The 20,915-nt window shown below is 36.9% G+C and overlaps 1 protein-coding gene across 2 annotated transcripts in view; it reads left to right on the top strand.

The window, feature by feature from the left end:
• LOC115620613 (protein toll) overlaps positions 1–20,915 on the top strand; it is an 84,205-nt gene that overhangs the window by 48,153 nt on the left and 15,137 nt on the right. For both annotated transcript variants that reach the window (XM_030513931.1, XM_030513930.1), the window contains one exon: positions 9,697–9,826. The gene's annotated coding sequence lies outside the window, so the exon portion shown is untranslated. The remainder of the gene's footprint in view (positions 1–9,696; positions 9,827–20,915) is intronic.

The following is a 20,915-nucleotide window of genomic DNA, read 5'->3' as shown; positions in this document are numbered from 1 at the left end:
GATTAAAATGTGTACAGGAGGAAAATAATATATAATAAGCTGTAGTTGAAAACATTATTAAAAAATATTCGCTTTAACTGAAAATGACTGAAATATGGGTAAATAATTAGATTATATGCCTCTGCAATAAGACTATATTTCATTATTATCTGCTTTCGTCTTAAGTATAAAGCTTCCCAAAATTGTATACAATTGTATGTATTACTCGTATTACTAACCAAACCAAAGGATTAAGATTACAGCTCTTTATCTGCTTCCTGGAGCAATATTATCAAGCCTATGTTTGGAGCAGAGGCGACTACAATATAAGCTTAAAGAAGAAGCGTAGATATACTATATACTATATAAGATACTATATCAAGGTGCCTATATTATTCATTCCTATTTAATTTCTTATAGCTATTCTCAAATTTAGTATTATTTATTTGTATTACCCCTTTAATTGTTAATTGTCTTCAAGAATTTCACGTTTCGTTCAAATATTTTTGTTTTATTTAATCGCTTTTTATTGCAAAACGCGAATGTATAACTATTTACAAGTATATTTCCCGCCAGTCACTCCATAGCTCTTCACAAATACATTTTAAGGCCAATAATGACGATGATGTGTATATTTTCTTCAGATTTTGTGCCTACACTTAAGATTTAATTTTGAACATAATTTTTAATTTTTAACAGTTAGTTATTATTATACCCTTTTACCATTTCTCTAACATTGTTGAACTGCATTGACAAACAGTCTATTGTCGCATCTTACACGCTATTTGATGCCAAAGCTTGTACATTTGCCAACAAGTCACGGAACTAAGACAATCTGCATAGCCTTTACAGATACATATGCATGAATGTGCTAATTTATTTATTACGCCTAAGGCGGTGCAAAAACCACAGCTCTCTGTCTGACTTGGCTTTCATACATGTGTCGGGGTCTGAAACTGTGTCTGGCCAATGGGAGGGTGCTCATAAAAAAAACAACTTGGCGCAATGAAAGTGCACAAATTTGGCATGGCATTAACGCCAAATGTCACAAGCATCCATACACACACACACCCATATGCACACACATACAAACATCTGTGCACATACAAAGGGAACAAACAGCGAAACGGCAAACAAACAAATGAGCTTTTTGTATCGCGCACGCGGCGGGGCGCGCTTCTCCAGCACTTTTGTTGCAGGCTGCCTGGCAGCCAGCCTGATTTGCATTCTGGCCATTGTTTGCTCACGACGCTAACGCTGAGGACGCTGACGACGCTAACGCTGAGGACGAGGACGAGGACGGCGACGACAACGGAGGCGGCAATTTATGTGTGTTGCATTGTTTATGACAGATTTATCGCGAGTTAATGACATGCACTGTGATTTATGAAGCGCACACAAATATGCCAGCCAACTGTCGCCGACGGACGATGGACGATGGACGGGACGTTGAACGACCGAGGAACGGATGACGGACGAGAAGCGGACAACTAAGTGACGGATATGAGCGTGGAGGTGGCCGTTAGGTGGCGCTAATGAGCTTTCTCATAAGCTCCAGTGCAAATGCAAAAGTTGGCATATACTTGTAAAATAAAACTACTTGAGAATTCCATTTAAACTTAATAATTTGACAACTTTGTCTTTTGTTGTTTACACTGTCACCATCGCCCCCTCTGCCTCCCTTCATGCAGCACCCCCTGCTGATGGTTGTTGGTCCACTTATTTGCCCATTTTCGTCGTTGCTTTCGTTGTTGCCAGAAAACAAATTTCCAACGATGACGGCTGACATTTATACAGACTTGTTTGTCATGACGTTGTCGCTTGTTGGTTGGTTGATTCTCCTCGTTCGCCCGCTCCCTCTTCTTTAACTATGAAAGTTACCGCTGCTGCTGCAGCTTTTGTTTGTCCTTCGTTCTGTTTGCTGTTATTTTTTGTTGTTGTCCTGCCGATGCCGCGCACTGTAATTTTTATAATGAGAAATTGTCAGCGCATAAAATGAAGTTCAGCCAAAGACAGCTGACGCTGATGGTTGGCCAAAACGACCAGCCCACAATACCCTTAGTGCTCAATACGCGTACAGAGACCACCCAACTACCCATTCGCCCATCCGCCCAGCCGCCCATCCACCCCCACCACCCAACCGCCCATTGTTGTTAATTTAAAGCTTTTGCAAATTTCCGTTAAGTCTGCGTCTGGGGCATCTGTCCATTGTGTTATTGTTGTTGTTGCTGCTGCTGCTGCCACTGGTGCCGCTGCTCTACATAATGAACGCGTTCAGAACTTTTCCTTCTTTTACAAACGGGCAAATATTTATGCACGATGTTGTTGATTACAAAAAAATAAGAAAAAAAAAAACCAACGAAAAAAGTTTTTTTTGCTTTTACTCACTTTTTTCTCCATATTGTGCCACGCCGTTATTTTCTTTTTGGTCCTCTTTTCCGTGCGTCCTCTTCATCTAGAGAGTGTTGCAAGTAGGTTAAAATAAAAATTTTCAAGGTTCAATGCTCAGCAAAAGAAATAAACTTGGCTTTTGTTCGAGCGCTGTGGCATAAGTATGTACCTTTCTACTTATGTACAAGTGTGTGTATGTATATATGTACATAGAATATATATGGGACACAAACTTTGCAGCTCCTTGACCTTACCTGCGAAACTTGTTTGCCATATAAAGTGGATGAAAAAGACAGCCAGACACATTGAGACGGAGCGAAAGAGAGATAGAGACCTACATTTTACCTTTGCGTGTGGCACATGCGAAATAATATCCATATATTTATGTATAGGTATACCTTTGTTTGAAAAATGGCACCACTTTTAGCAACGCTTTTACTTTCTTTAGGTCAGTCATATATTTCAATTAAAGCTGAACATGCAAAGCGTCAACTTGTAAATATATGCCGAAATATAAAGCAATACAAAGGAATTTGTTGCCGACATTAACTGTTTATTATATTTTATGTGAAACGACATGCGTGTGCTCATAAAAAGCAACAAAATGATTTATGCATGACAACATAATGTGCACCAAAAAAAAAGCAAACGAAATTCCAAAAATAGAAATTTAGAATTACGTATATGATAAAAAATTAGTTAGGTAAAGAGTTGACTTAAGTAACTTAAGTATCTTTGTATCAATAGATAATTAATAATATCTTAATTTTTACAACGTTTTAAATAACGGCACTCAAAACGAAAATTATTAATATAATTAATATAATATGTATTAATTATTGGAGTTGAAGTCTGCAAGTTGAATGCCTTTAGTCGTTATTTCAAATCGTTATTTTTCAATTTCTTTAGTTCAGTCCTTCGCAAGACTCTCACAGGAATAAAGTTATATTTTTATCAAATACATATTACGAATCACACATTTTGAAACTCCTTTTTAAACAATTTTAAACTAATTTTTAAAACAAATTCATACTTTATTCTTCCAAACAACTTTTAGTTTAGTTAGAAACGGTAGTTTTTATTCATTTCTACGGTTCTTACAATAAAATAATTTTCTATTTATTTCGATTTTCAATTTCGCACAAGAAATAATTGTTAACTAATTAACATATTATCTATACATACATACATAATCTATAAGGCGCTTAACAATTTGTTTACTAAATTCTTATTTAGCATAACTACGAGATGTTATTTTTTCAGTGTACTTTCATACATCAATATACATACATACACACACACACGTACATCGTGCTTATGCCAGTAAATTCTTAGGCGCAGAATTTTCTCAGGCAACTACAGGTTGCGGTTTATGCGTTCGACTAACTTCCTGGCATGGCTTCCAGCCGCAAAAGCAACAGCAACAGAAACAAGAACAACAGTAACTTTCTAACGAAGCCCACACAAAAGGTAATTAACACGCTGCTCAAACGCAAACTCAACGGCTATAACAGCGACAAAGGTAGTTCTTGCAACGCCACCAGATTACAGAAGAACAGCAGTACAATGATGATGATGATGATGATGATGTATTACAACAAGCAAAACAACTGGAACAATGCATAAATCAGCTTTGCTGGTTCAATGTGGCAACTGTGGTTGCAAGTTCATTAGAAAAGAGATCCAACCGCAAATATATTAATGTATCGGCAGCAACATGGTGACCAAAAGGGAACAACAATTCCAAGTAACATTTCTGTTATTCCTATGGCGCGACGCGTCGTCACGTTTAATGAGAAATCGAAGCAAAATAATAGTAAACAAACAACAACAACATAAAATATTGAAATTGTAATGAGAACAAGCAGAAGCTTAGAAAGTGCCACAAACAAGAGAACAAAAGCACAAAAGCCTCGACGCACAAAGCGTGTCATTTAACAATATTTTGCAATAGTTAAGGAGGCTTTTGTGTGGCAGTTTAATTTCGTTTAAAAGTTGGAAAAAAGCGCATACGGAAAAGCAACAACAACAACAATACTATGTGCACAACTGTTCCATACGAATATACTGTAGACACACAATATAAATATCGTTTGCTATTTTAAATTACCGGTTAATTGCTGTTAAGTTGTTTGGCTTTTATTTGTTATTGTTTTAAGAAATTCTCCAAAACAGATATTCTATTTTCAGTTTATATTCAAAGTGAATGCAAGGAAATAATAAATAATGCCTTTAAACTTACATAAAATGACAATAAAAGCATTGTCAACGGTGCTTGCTTTGTTGAACATTTTTCTAACCCATAAATACATGCATGTATTTGGACGGTAAAAGAGCTGGCAGGTGTCTATCACCGGAAATAGAAGGATCTATCATAAAAGCCAGTGTCGATTACTTTCTTTTCTAACTTCCAATGAGAGGAGGCGGTCTGAAGTAAGATTTCCTAAAACACATAGAAACTTAACACGATTCGTCTCTACTTTATTTACCATTATAAATTTATACATATGTATGTGCATACATAAAGGATCAATAAGCATAATGGTTTGTTAACATTTCATTTTCATTTCATCATCAAAACAAAACCAAACAGTAAAATTGCTTCGGAAAGTAGAATTAACGTTTAATAACTTTTTAAGCTAATACAAAATACTCAAATACAGAAAGTTTATTTCTGTATTAAAATTATAGCTGATATTAGTTAAGTTATATAATTCATTGTGCAACTAAGTATTTTATTGCTGATTCTAAAGGTCTATAAAATTATCTAAGCAGCTTGCATGACAAACCTTAGCTCTCTTTCCTGCCCTGATGGTTTTCTCTCCTTAATGTTAAATGTGATCTATAATACGAAGAAATGAAAGCATTTCTTAATTCAAAAACATAGGTTTTTATATGTTTACATAGGGATTACATGGATTAAAGCTTAATCCAACCTTGCTAAGTGTGCTCATAGAAAGTGAGATTATTACTGTTGAAATTCGTTTTAATTGATAAACGCCTTCGTCCCACTTAATAAGTGTATACTGTGCGCAGAAAACAATTCAACTATAGACTTCGCCCCAAATTACAACAAAGCATGCAATGAAGCTAGTGGGATGTATTCCACTTTTTTTTTTTGGCGGGGGAATGAAAGCATTAGGGGGTGGGGGTGCTACTGCTAACAGCACAATTGAAGTAATTACAATTTTGCACTTTATAAATATCCAAGCGGAAAAAATGCGGGATGTATGCGAATAGAGGGAGAGCTGTGAGATATGCGTTCATTTGAACATGTAAACAAAAGACGACTACGCGGTGGCGGTGGCAGTGGCAGTGGCAGCAAATGGCAATACAAAGCGGCGGCAGAAAGCAGAGCTTAAAACAGAGCACAAGTTGCATGAAAGCGGACAACAGGCAACAAATAACACACCACAACAAAAGCAACAATAACAACAACAATGCAGTACATAGAATGCAGCAGCAACCCAAATGCATATTCAAATAAATTAGCAACTAAACAAAAACAAAACATGTTGCCCAAAAACGGGAGAGGGCTGTGTTATTTGTGTATAAATAGCAAAGTGTACGCGCATTTCGCCTGAAATGTAATTATGTAAAAATGCAAGCAAGTGAGTGTGCCTGAGTGTGTGTGTGTGTGTGTTTGTGTGAGTGTTTTTGTATTTGTGTATAATATTCAAAAGATACACAAAAACATGAACGAAGGAAGGGAGAACTTGCGGTGAGTGTGTTGGCAAGCAGCAGATAACAGGCACCCAAGGATGCACTAAAGCATGGCAAATACGAGTATAACTCTCTTTCATTTCTTTTTTCTGTTATTTGTTCTGCAATGCAAATGGCTGAAATGTGAACGTCAATAGCCCCCTACTCCCTAATCCCTCCAACCAGACTCACACATTTACAAAACATTTACACATTACTCGGTTATTATTAAAAGAGTGGAGCAGGCAATAAAAATTATGCTACACATGCCTGCATACAGACTTTGCATTTATTAACGTCTATTGAGAGTTGTAGCTGCAGCTAAACAGCGCTCATTATGATGAACAGCTTGTGTGTTTGTGTGTGTACTTGTATATGTGTTCTGCTATTAAAATTAACATGCCCTGCTTTTGTTTTGCTGCAAAAAGAAGCCAAAATGTAGTCCGCTAGAAGGGGTGAAAAGGCATAAAAAGCAGCGGTCTCTGCCACTTCAGTGATTTTCAATATGAAAATGGCGAGCAGACAAACATACAGACAGACAGACAGACAGACAGACATATGCATCTACATATTACTAGAAACGCAGACAGTCATAAAAGGGGAATGCATGTGGATTGTGTGTTATGTGCAGCAGGTTGCATGCTTGGCTGAGCCTGCAGCAGAGACACAGGCCGAAACAGAGGCGGAGACTGAGGCAGCCACATAATGTGGCAACAAAGAGCCGCCGCTGTTGCTGCGGTTAGGATACTCGTATGCCTATGCAAATTAGAAGATACAAACATGTATGCAATGGTTAGCAATCTGCTATTATATCTGTGTATGTGATACACATAATGTGCAGAGTCAGGTAGTTATGAATATTTGAAATATACAGAGTGCGGAAAGAGCTTTTAAAATTAGATAAAACATATCTCATTCACACCATATTCTTGTATACATACAAGTAGATAGCATTATTTAAGAAAGTAAAGTAAAACAAAAGATACTAGATGGATAGACTAGATGGACTACAAATTGTCGCTTTTTTTTAATCTACTACTTCACTGACACCTTGGCAGAGTATTGCAAACACGAAATCAAATCATTTTTCAATTTCTTGAAAAATATAACTTTTCTGCTAAATGGCTGGAAGCACGCGATGCTTATAAGTTCAATAACAGTCAGACAGACGGACCTGGCTATATCCACTCGTCGTGTCATCCTCATTCAAAATGTACACTTTGTAGAGTCTGTGTGTTCCATACATTCGCATAAACTAGTATACCCTCTTACCCTTTGCGTACAGGGTATAAGAAATACATAAATTTTCAGGTACAGAATTCCAAAACGTTTGAAATATATGTACACGTATGAATGTATTGGATTGAATTCAAACATGAAACTCATTTCAATAGTTCTCGCCTTTGAACAATTTGCTATAAATGTTTGGCTTGGCAATGTAATTCGGATTTTTAGAATCCAACTACATAAAATGATAACTAGCAATTAAAAATGTTTGACCCAGCTTGCATCTGAAGTAGTGCACAAGTAAAATATGTAAATAAACAACACAAATACAGATTGCATATTCATATTTTCGTAGAAATTTTTAAATATTCATTTGTTGCCGAGTTACACATTTTGCGAATCAAATGCCAACAAAATATGGCAAAGAGCCATAAGCAAGCCAAGCTGCGTAGCCTGACCTTTGGTCAAAAGATCTACTCAATTTGATTACACATTTTCAAAATAAATTGTTGTACAGTGTGAATTGTTTACACGAAACGAGCATCACCATCGTTAAAAGTTAAACTATAATGTGTGAAGTCAAAGGCAGTATTAAAAGTAACATATTTTTGAGCCTTTACCTGTTTCATTGTTTTCAGAGAAACCTATCAGTTACTTGTAAGAAAATATAAAGCTAAGCATAACAATGCAGTATTTTCAGCTGTGAGCATAAATCTGATTATTGAAAAGCTGTAATCGGCCAGTTGAAAAAAAAAACAGAAATGAAAAACTTAATTCTATATTACAAACACATCTAACAACATTGTTGTTATTTACCTTCTCTCTTAAAATAAGCACAAGCTTTTAGATATGAATATAAAACTAAAATTCAAACAAACATTCACTCTAAAATAAATACATTTACATGAAGTTTGTGTTCAGCAGTTGGAAGCACAAATAAAACTCAAAATACAAGTAGCATAGAATTTTTGGCCTTAAATGGAAAGAGCTAAAGCAAAGTTGAAGCTTAATAAACAAAAGTTCTGTACTTTTGTTTGTGCTTCATTCAATTCTGGTTTATGGATACACTCCTGTAGTTTATCTATTCATTGATTTCCATCTTACGGAGAAGCAACGCAATTATTTTTCTTGCATAAATTGAAAATAGAAATCATAAATTTACATTTTGCAGTAATTCAAATGTTGTGCTATCTTATGGTTTTGTAACTTAATTGGCATTTGAGATACAAATTTGGTATTTCTGATTGAGTTGCAAGCAAAGTTTAAGGCAAAAATCGTCCATATTAGTATGTGCTCGAGTATTTGAAAGTCTCGGATAAGTGGGACGGCCATTAAGTCAAATATTTACTTGCTGGTCCTACAAACGTGTTTTTATTTACAAGTATTGCCGGGTGTGCGCTTCTGCACTTGCAAATTGTTTTTAATGTAGTACGTATGAATCGCAATGCAGCTAAGTAGCAGTGTGCTTAATTAAATTAGCACACACACGCACATACGAGTACACACACCTATCTACATACATGTGTATAAGGAAAGCAGTCCACACTTGACGCTCTCAACCCTTTTGCCTGTCGCGCTCATAAATACGGTACAATTTAAGTGGCTTACACACGCGTGTCATGCACTTCAGCAGGACCTGACAAACAGACATACATACATACATACATGCTCGTATATTCATAGACAGATACACAGCTTGTTTGCTACTTTTGCATATGTATGACATAATTAGTATTATAATAGCACAGACACTCATACATTCACACACAAACTCACACACACATGAGTTTTTATACATAATGGGCGTAACTTGCAGCCACTTCTCTCTCCGGTCTCACCTTCATCCTTGTGCTCAACCCCTGCACTGTCGCTAAAAGTTGTCAAGTTAAAAAGTCGCTGAAGAAATGACGACGAAGCTCATTTGAAATGTTAATCGTATGCGTCGCTTTCTATTCCATGCATATACTTTTTATACCCTTGCCAAGGGCGTCCTTCGTTCGTCTGTGATTTAAAACAAATAAAATGTCTAATGTTAATTTCTTAGGTGTCTTTAACACCTAAGTAGTAAGTCTCCTTAGTTTCAGGACGTTAATTAAAATCCTTTTCTCCCAATTGAAACAACAATCAATTTTAGCTCAATCAACATACCTCAATTGAAGTGCTTTCTCGAACTATATGCTCCACAAATATCTAAGTCTACCGCCTACTAAAACACCTGAATTTTAAGAAATTTGTCAGCTCACTATATACAACTTTAACGATCTTCCCACATTTCGTAAGAGTATAGCATATTCCTTAGACTAGAAGAGATTCATATTTCTCGCTTTTGAACTTGCCCCCTTTCGCAAATTTGCATATTTTTCACGCTTTTTCTATTTTTTATGTTTCTCTTTGCAGTAAATTACTTAAAAATACATTAAAAATGTACAACAAGCTACAGCATTTGTAGAAAGGAGAGGAAAGAACGCAAGGACTCTATTATTTTTTCCAGCTACGAGAAAAAGCACACAAAAAAGAAAGAAGAAAGGTGAGTTAACATAAACATTGCTGCGCCTTTCCTTATTAATATTAATTATGAATTCAAAGTGTTAACGTTCGGTGCGCATGTGTGCGCGCGCTCGGCAAATATTTATTATTAATTTAATAATACAATAATCATTTGTTACTGCGGTTGGTGGTTCAGTTGCATGGAATACTTAAACGAATTGCATTAACTTGAAAAAACCAGAATTGGGAAACATAGACGCGAAATGAAGCAGTAACCGCAATTATTTTTAATAAATCGACCAGCAAAAAAACAGAAAAAACTAAACTATGCAACATGAAAAATAAGCGCACAACGCTCTTTTATATTCAGCAACAACAAAATGACTGCGAATTCCCAAAGAGTTCATAAGTTTTATCAGTCACTGTCATGCACACAGACACAGTCACACAACCGATATATAAACCCTGCCAACATTTTAAAACGCAGCAGTAGCGCAGGCGTTTTTTATGCTATATAGTAGGACTATATAAATGAAAAAGAAACGGTTCTAAATGTTGGCAGGGTATGTTTTTTAGTCATGCGGGTGTTATGCGTTTGCTATTCTTTTTTTTTAACCCTACCATATGCAAAATGCATTGTGGCAGCCATTTTTTAAATGTCAACGAGAAAAGCGCAAAAAATAACACTTGTGGCAAGCGTAAGAAAAACACTTTCAAAACTTTGAAGTATGAGGCATGGCCGACAATAACAACAAAAAGGAAAAGTAGGAAAGCAAAATGTTGCATAAAAGTGCTCGCTAACAAACGAAACGCAGCAAGCTGCGGAAACTTGTAATATTTACATGCATTCATATATACATACCCGTACATACACAGAAACAAGCATACATCCATACATTCGTACAAACAATAGAGAGACAAGCATAAGTATCACAATCCACACAGCATTTGCGAGTTTTCATATCGTTCGCTGCGACCAGTCCCTGGCCCCCTGCAGTATGCAACACTTTGTGTGTGACTGTAAAATTCTGCCGTTTTCGCTTAGATTTTATTTTTGCTACTCCAGCATTTTCGTTTGCAAAAACGAAAGTCCGCCTCAACGTGGTCAAAATGTCACAAAGAGTTGATGAATTTAAATGAGTTTCTACAGAACCTCAAGAATGAAAGGAAATAAAGCATTCTTGATATATTGAAAACTTTTTGAAATCCAGTGATAGTTACGGAAAGAAGTGGAATATGAATAGTATGATAATAATAAGTTTAATGAAAATCTCAGGATTGATAATTTTATATCTCGAAGAAAAAAACCAATGTGAATCTGTCGTTAAAAGATAAAAAATATATTTTATTGTGTGTGTCCCCATCATCCAATGGCAAATGAAAAACATAACAATGTTGGCTAACCTACTTTTCGGACTTTAATATGATGAAGAATATTTTGGACATGCTAGTTAGATGAGTTTAAGCAAATAATCGACAATATCGAGTATATTGTCTGAAGAACTCAAGACTGCAATTATTGATAACCTTGATGTCCACCTTTTGATAAAATTATATGGATCAACGGCTAAATCCAGATTTGGTTCTACTGATTAGTTACTCAATAAGTTGAACCAATAATAATAGCCATCGTACAATTATAAATGAACACCTTAATTTATGTAAATTAAGTTTATTTTTGTTCTAAAACCAATTCTTATGCATATCCTTTTAATCCCATTTCAAATAGATCCAGTTTCGTATAAGGTTGTACAATAAGTGCATAAAGCAAAGTTCAAACATTCTCTTTGCTAGTGTTTCTCTGCAGCAACTATTTCTGTTAACAGAAAAATTGTATTTGTGTGTTATAGGGTTGTGGCTTAGAAAAACTTTTAAAAATAACTGCCTCTCGCATGTACACGTATACAAGTATTCTCGTGTACTATACAAATACACGTATATTGCCTTCACGTCCACGTGAATCTGTTCGGTTTAGTCTCACTTAATTGGTTTTTACGCACAGACACAGACACACACACGCACATGCACTCAAAGCCAAAGGGATGTGAAACATTTAAATTGCAAACTCTAGCGTCAGATACTTGATATATTTCAGTCTTTTTTTTGGCCAACTCAACTTGGTCGTCGCTTTGATGGCCGCAAATTAAGCTGAAGCGCGCCATTAGCACAAAATATAAAACCTGTACGGCAGACACTCAAATGCTCGTACGAACATTGCCATGGAAACGTTATTTAAATTGAATTTGAAGCCATTTTAAGCTACGTAACCAATTTGTGAACAATGTGATGTTGAAATGAAGACTGACAAATGCATTTATTTCATTTCATGTAAATTTATTGTATAAATAATTTATAATTGCAAAACAAACACAAATGGGCGGCCAAAATCCTCACGCTCGCACACATATAGAATAATTTTCCAATTCAAATGCACAATTAGTCTAATTGTGTGCGTACCCAATGAGCAGATGAGTAGGAAATTTACCCATAATGCATTGTAATTTATTGTTATTGTTTACGCTGCCAAAGTTGCATTTACTGTCGACAGACAGTGACGCGCGCGTTAGTTAAAACATACTAAAGGCCACGCCCAGTTCGCATATAACTATGCAAACATTTTACAAACAAGCGACAACAATTAAAATTAAAAATTTGTGAAATATTGGACGCGCAAATTATGTAAAAGAGCGCACACACATACAGGCACTCTATTGCACTCAAAACTAACACTCGCCACCCGCACAATCATGTGCATGTACATATAAAGAGATATAGCAATGCAAAGCTCATTAAATTTGAATTTGCATACGAAATAATTTCAACACCAATGAGGGAATCTAGATGACCAAAAAACACATATATAACACATATATATTCGTTCATGCGCACACGTGTACACTGGCGAGTATTTAATTACTATTTTCATTTATCAGCAAATATTCCTGTACATTTTGCGAAGGAAACATATACTTTCCCCAACCATTAACCAATAAATTCAAAGAGTATAGCAATTATTAATGAAGTATTATACAAGGTGTTTCTCAAAGAATCAAAATCAACAACATTTTAGGGTAATCGGACGAATAGAGCCCAAAAAATAACTCTGTGCCCAAAAATGTTGACTGAACAATGACAAAATATTGAGTGTTAAGCTCGGTAAATCCCATTAATCAAACAATTAATTTTTTTTTTTATTTACTATATACTCACCTATTTTATACGTTTGCATTCTATTCTCACTTAACTTGATTCGGAAATCAATTCGAGACACTTCTAGCCAAAGCTCAGCTCTTGTTACTGGATATGTCTGAATAATAGCTGCCTAATCAAGTGCTCGTCAGTGTATTTAATATACAGATTTAATATAATTCACAAAGTCGAATTAATCTAGTTGTTTGCAGTGGAGCATTGAGTATTGCTCTCCGATTCTGCATATGAAATGTTTCGCATTTGAAATATGTACCTACAATAATACATATGCAGTGCGGAGTGGGGGCATGTATATTTTGTTTATAACCAATTCATAGCATTTCCTGTATTTTACCACAAAATTATTTTAATTGGGTTCCATGTGTCGCCAGCAGCAGCCAGCGTGGCTGCCATGGCGGCATTTTTCTGGCATTTCCAGTGGCAGCTCGTGGTTGCAAATTAGGTGACAATGCTAACTGCTTATTGTTACACTTACAGTGAAGAGAACAACAAACAATTGGAATGTATATTTATAAATTATATAAGTATTATAAACTGAACACCTAATGATTTAATGCACATTGTTGCAGGTAATGGCAGGTGACATAAAACATGAAAACCATAACACGTATGATGGAATAAAAATTTTTCAGTATTATTCGAATTGGTTGCTGGCTATCTGTTCTTGTTGTTAGTCGACAAATCAACGTAAACGAGTTTTTGCATACCGATTAGCATTAAATATCGCAAAAGGTCTTCCAGGAGGACTGTTTGTCCAGAAAATCATCTCCTCCTACTTTAAATTTATTAGAAGATATTTCTTTATTAAATAAAATTGTAAGATGATCATGAATTTCAATATTATATTATTTTTTATATCTTTTTTCGAGCTGCATTTATATTTATATTATATTAGTCAGCACGGACGAATATTTTCTGAAGCTTATTCGGAAGAGAACAAATTTGTTGCTCGACAATCGTTGTGTCGGTATTCACGTGATTGGTTGAGACTTGTTGGTTCAGATTTTGAGGATGAAATTGTTAAGGAGTAAGGTTCCTGAAACGTATAATTATTGGGGACAAAAAGTGTGTTTTAAGACAATATTAGAGCAAGTTAACATCGTGTGAATAAGATGAAAAAAAGGAACAAAACTGAAAAGAGTTGTGACTTAATCCTATCATTAAATCCTTTGAATCTGATGCATTTTAAATTCTGGCATTGCAGCATTTGATCACATATTGGCATTTCAACAGTCGCCTTAAATTTTCTGTCGCTATGCACTTAATCAATGCACCCATGTCTGTCGTATTTATGGTTTCACACTCTACAGAACTCTGTGCTTGTATGTGGACGCTATTCAATTTGCAATTCGTGTGGTGCCCTCTGTCGTTCGTTCGGAAGCGGGCGAGCGTGCTTGTTTGAGTGCTGTTTGGTAACAAACGTCGAGCATGAAATGCACTTAACGAATTTCCGCATTTTTATGACAGCATTTCAACATTTCATTTGAAACGAAAGCCAAGAACAAAAAGCTCAGCCCGCACTTTACAGTGAGGCGTCAAAGCCCACTCCAAAGTCGGCCCGCATTTCGTTATTACTTCTTTTATTTACTTTCTTTTATTTGTACTTTGATTTAATGGCCATAAAAAAGTGTAAGCGCCAAAAGTAAACGCGCGTGCATAAAAATCACAACTCACGCTGTGAATTTTAATACCACTGTGCGTATACGTAACGCGCTTGATTTTGCTTCATTTTTTTGTTACAGTCAATGCTAGCGTAGCCATTTTGATTTTTCACGTTATTCTCTCAGCTTGGTGGCTTTAATTTTGTGCAATTGAAACATGGGATTGCGTTGCTTTCACTGCAGAGCCAACAATGCAAACAAGCGTAGTTCTGGTGAAGGCCCGAGTTGCGTTTGTGGTCCCCATCTAGCCAGAGCAGACAGGCCCATCGCCAATATTGGCGCTTTATGGCGCTCAAAAAAGTATGCAACGATGTTTGATTTATAACTCATAGGCGCATTTACATCACAAAGGTGCATGTGTGTGTGTGAGCGCGCGAATAAATATATGCGTGCGTATAAATAAATTGAAATGAAGTGCCAGCCACTTTTGCACAGTGCAGCGATTTTAATCTTTATTTATCGACATTGCTGCTGGCGGTCGTCTAGAGCCACAAACAACGCGCCGCGCGATGTTGACGTCCAGTGACCAAAATTTATGTTAAGCAGCCAATCATGATAAATGTTAATATCTATATAAATACAATGCGCACATTTCAACACATATTTTCAAGCCTGGTCTGGTGTCTCTATGTATCGATATTTAATGCTCAAAGAGAAATGATGATGAAAATTTGTGTTAAATAATAAATTCTGTATGAGCATATAAACTTAAATATGCATTGGCTAGTGATATGCCACACTTCCGCAACCAGGGCCAGAAAAAAATGTTCACCCATTGGCACCCAACTACGTTGGCCATTTTTTTCCCACTCGTATAGTACAGATTTTAACGATCGCTTATTTGTTTGTGTTAGTGTGCGCAAATAGCCGGAAGTGGTTGCTGTTTGCATGTATGATGGCTTACACATCCGCTACGCGCCCTCAACAAATATATACACATATGTCTGTATATATATACACGTACACGTATATGCGGTCGATTTTTATGCAAGTAAATTAATATTGCATGGCATTAAAAATAACGCATACGCCGCATTGCCCAAGGAAAGATATTAAACGAAATGTGCGTCGGTCTTTAGATTGTAAAAAACTACGTGCGCGAGTAAAAGCCAATGAAATGAACAACAAATTAACATAATGTTTCACATTTGACGAACGATTCAAATTATTATGATTATTATTTATTATTATTATTTACAGGCAAGTAAGTCTACTTCAAGTTTGGTTTCAAAAGCGAAAACAAATATTGTATGTTTAATTAGAAAATATACTGTGTGCTTTTAATTTAAAACAAATGTACTATTATTTCTGAATTTACAATTGAAGTTTATGAGAATCACTCAATATTTGTTCTGCTTATTTGCAATATTGGCTATTCTATCATTATTCTTTCTACAAAGCAATTAAATATTGACAGAAAATGGTGAAAGCTCAAAAGTACAATTAATGAATAGTTAGCTATACACTTAATATAGTGATTGAAAATAATAAAGTTTCTGTAAAATATGTCATACTCGTTATAGGATAGGGGTCTACCACTAAGTGATATTTCAATCAGCTTTGTTTACTACAAGTATTAACAAAATAAAGGCTTCTTGCAATTGCTGGCCAACTATGTTAAAGCCACTTAATTACAAAACTAGACGCAATTATTCGCTGTTTGAGGCGTTTACCCTGCTTCAAGGCTGGCTAAAATTGTATCAAAACTAGATGTCGATATCGAAGCCCAGCCACAATTCTCAACAACAACAACAATAGTTAAAACAACGACCACAAGAAAGTCGTGCGCATTTATAAACAACAAGCGCAAAATGTGAACAATTAGAGCCATAAATGGCAACAGAGCCATTTTCAGCCCAAAGGGGCTGCCACGAAGAAGTTACAACTGCGACTAAGCAGTGGAAACAAACCCAGACCTCAGACTTAAACTCAAACGAAAACCATTTAAGGCCAAATGCAGGCTGGGTGCAGAACTAAAACAGAACGCACAAAACTTTAAACGTGACTCACATTTCAACCAAAGGCCGAGCCAGAGACTGAGACAGAGGAAGCAGAAGCAGCAGTTGCTACAAAGGGCCGAAATAAACTGCATACAATAAAACAAAGCGCAAATTATGAGGGCCGTCGACAGACAACAGCAACAACAACAGCCACATAATTCAAGCAGACACAAGCAGAGGTAGTTGGGCAGTAAGGCAGGGATGGAAGCAACGCGACAACAAAACAAACAGAACAAAAATCAAGAAAGCATAAAAATATACGCAACACGAAGGAAGGAACGAACGAACGAACGTGCAAACGAGTGAGAAGAGTAAGAGGAATGGGATCGGGGCAGACACGAAAAAAAAATTAAGTAGTTGTAGAACCTGTCCCTGAAGATTGAAGACAGCGCTAAGCTATGGCCGGGCTTCAGTCGGAGCTGAGTTCGTCAGAAGCGCTAAAGGCAGCAGCAACCAGCGTCTTTGGTAATTGAAGTGTACGCGCGTGCGTCCCTTGACAATCAGGCCAACAGCAACAGAAAACCCACACGCACCTTCTGGGCGGTCGGGGGGAGTGGGAGGAGCGGGAGGAGCGACCGGAGCAGGGGAGTAGATGTGGATGTAGATGGAGCAGAGGGTGGGCAGAGCAGTGTAGGGAGTTGTCATTTTGCTGTATTATTTACAATATGAGTTGCTGGTTTCTAGTGGCTACACTTGTATAATAAAATGTTGTATAAATGGGCTCCGAAGCGTGCAATAGCGACATTTTCATTTACGATGCCCCTGGCTAGTTGCTCCACATCGGAGCGAAGAGCTGGTCGAGAAGGTAGCGGCGACAGCGGAGAGCGGAGTGGAGAGTGTGCGGTCTATTATTTTATTTCTATTTCGCTGCGCCCTGTGGCCGCTTGTTTATTTATGTAAGTGAGTCTAAGGAAATGTGTGTGTGTGTGTGTGTGTGTGTGTGTGTGTGTGTGTGTGTGTGTGTGTGTGTGTGTGTGTGTGTGTGTGTGTGTGTGTGTGTGTGTGTGTGTGTGTGTGTGTGTGTGTGTGTGTGTGTGTGTGTGTGTATTCTTTAATATGAATTAAATAAGAAAGTTGACAGAGCAAAAATATAGATAGAAAATATATATACATAAATAAATAGATAGATATACATATACGCAGGTTGTAGACCGGGCGGTACGGCTGTTAGGCATTGCTTCGCCCGGATGAACAGCCCGCCTATATGGTGCTCCTCTCACGCTCCAGCTTTCTGAGCTTGCCCATTATTGAAGCAGCAAAGCTTGCACTCGCCGCCCAAGCGTCCTCGTTAGCGAGCATGTTCGCCACAAAATTCGTCGCCGAGGGAGGGGTTCCAGTAGTCGCCTCCCATCTCAGTCTTTCCGCTTCAAAACGAGGGCATTCGAAGGCTGCGTGGTTAGCATCTTCAATTACTCCTCGGCAGGCGGGACACTCCGCACTGGAGTCGTGCCCGAATCTCTGGAGGTAACTTCTGTGTGTGTGTGTGTGTGTGTGTGTGTGTGTGTGTGTGTGTGTGTGTGTGTGTGTGTGTGTGTGTGTGTGCATGTGTGTAAGTTGTAGATACATTTTGCTGCTTAGGTAGGATATTCAAGAGTTCATAAGCAGGTCTGAATGCCTACTTCAGTCCAACGACTTAATGCCATGTGAGAGTGCAGAAAAGTGCGACAGAATGAACTAAAGGAAGTTACTTGACTAGGAACGGAATTACATGAGGAAGGTTGGGACATGGCAGGTGGGAGATGAGAACGATACAGAAATGTTTAACAAGTGACAGCAACATAAGGAAAGGAAATTGGATGAGGAGCGATTTAATAACCATTAAATGCGTAACTGAAAGAAGATATCCACATAAGTTGATGAGGGAAATGCTTAGGTTGGGGAAGATTTGCATCGGAAACTCTCGGCAATATACACATATCCTTAAATGATATTAAATTCTGTGCAAGGTATCTTTAATATAAATAGTTCTTTCAGCTGAGTATCAATGTTATACGACACAATTTTGATTTTGCCATTAAGTATTCGTTAAACTCCATTATTACTTATCTAAATGAAACACATCTTTGATTAAAAATTTAATAGGAATGCCCATTAAGGCAAGATTAGTTATTTAACTGAAATCTAAATCAAGCATACCCATTTACACATGGAGGAACAGGAGGCGTTAATTAGATAATTTTGTAATTTGATCACATTTCTCCTTCGGCTTTTCTTGCTTATAAAATGCTTTCTATAATTTTTATATATTTTCCTCCTATAAATAAATAAATAAAAACTGTTTGCAGAAAAATTTGATAACGCTCCTAGCATTCAATACTAAACAAATTAACATTGATAGTTTGCTCATTTTTATTTATTCATTTCATTTATTTCATGGCACATAAGCATTCAAATACTCTCTACATTTATGTACAGTCTCATTCGATAATTTGTAAACTAATTACATATATTAATTATAGTAGTTACTTCTGAGCAGTATTCTTTCCTATTAATTGCATCCAAGAGTAACTTATAAACATAGCTAGTCTACATTTTGTACATTTAAATTAGCCTTAGTAAATGAATGTATACATTAACTTAAGTTGGTATCTCTCTATAATTGAGCTTGAAGAAAGCAAACAAAAGAATTGTTTTGCACTTGTAATTCGTTTCCACGCAATTATTCACACAGATAGGATGGACACCTAAAACCTGCTTACACACAGCACTATAGATATTTGTAAGCTTACCTTACAACGTATTTATTTGCTTTTTATTTATTGTTTATGTTAAATCAACAAATAGAAACAGAAATCAAGGGTAATACGCCAATGTACAAGTATATATTTTTTATAAAGTTATTTATTTAAAAAAAAAAAAATCATAAGCGATCAGGTTTACAATCAGCACAACTTTTTAAATTTCACGTTGAATTTTCGTCTTCTTAACATTTTGTTTATATTTTCCCTAGGAAGAGAGTAAATAAAAATATTTCCTAAATGAATGAGTTTTCAAAGGTAAAGCAACTTAAAGAAAAGTTCTAGAGCCAATAGATTTTTTTTATATTAACAAGTTCAGCAAAGTTTGCTAAGAAAATTAGAGTAGATTCTCTTCAAAAGTTTGATAAATTGAAACAGCTTGTCAACTTTAATCAAACCACCGCCCAGGTCATCAATATAAATGCTATTCAACGTTGAGCCCCCTCGGCAGTGAGTGCAAAACAATTTATGTTAAAAGTGTGTGTGTGTCTTAACAAGACGGAGCACTGAGCAAGCAACTCCAACTGGTTCAGGAAGTGCGTCATGTGGCACGTAGCTAAATGCGCAGAGGCACGAGCTGACCAGGCGACCAAGCGACCGCAGAGTATCTGTTTGAGTGCCTTTGGTTAGCAGCAAGGTAAACAGACACCAAGTGGTCTTTGCTCATGGCCAACCGCGTGTGGACGCGTGCGACACGTCACTAACAGCAACAGCAACAAAAACAACAAAAACAACAAAAACAACAACAACAACTACAACAGCAGCAACTGCAAACTCTTCAGCAATGCCTAACGATGACTGACGACGTACTGTTTGTATATACAACTACAGTATACCTAAGTATATATAGCATAACAATATAAGCCCATTAAACTTGAATGCGTCACGCATGCTTCGCTTTGGCGGGTCTCATTTGGCTGCATGATTCCACACTTCAGATGCTCAACAAGTTTTTCGCTAGAAAGAACAACAACGGCAGCAACTTCATTTCTTTTGGACATTATGCAAAAGATAGGTATTCGAAGGAGAAGCGGCAGATGAAGATGGAGAGAAAGAGAAAGAAAGAGGGTGAATGAATAAAAAGTTTGCCAAGTTGGCAAAACTTATAGACGACAACATGATTAACAGACAAATGACATTACGGCAAGCTGCATGTGGACAAAGCCTTTCACTTTACTTTCGCAAAAGTACAATGAGCTGGTAGGATGGGTGGCCGGGTGGCCGAGAAGAGCCCAAGAGTTTGCTTCCAGCAGCTCATGCCAGCCTTTCTATTCGAGCAGCAGACAATGCTTCGGCATTCAGCGCCCTGCGAAATGTGCGCGCCATACGCAAATCAGGTCTTAACCCCTTTTTCTTTTTCTCTTTCTTTTACTGCCGCTGTTCCATCCGCTTGCCCCGCTAAGCTGCTTCCTTCAGTTTCAGCTTCAGCTGCCTGCCAGCCAGCCTGCCTGCAACTTGAACTCTGCTCAGAACTGCTGCTGCTACTGCTGCCTCTGCTTTCAACAAGTTTCTTTTGTGCT

This window comes from Scaptodrosophila lebanonensis, unplaced genomic scaffold (assembly GCF_003285725.1).
Source record: "Scaptodrosophila lebanonensis strain 11010-0011.00,11010-0021.00 unplaced genomic scaffold, SlebRS2 tig00000024-arrow-pilon, whole genome shotgun sequence".
Taxonomy (NCBI): Eukaryota; Metazoa; Arthropoda; class Insecta; order Diptera; family Drosophilidae; genus Scaptodrosophila; species Scaptodrosophila lebanonensis.
Note: the sequence above shows the minus strand (reverse complement) of the source record. Positions and strands in the feature narration are given on the sequence as shown.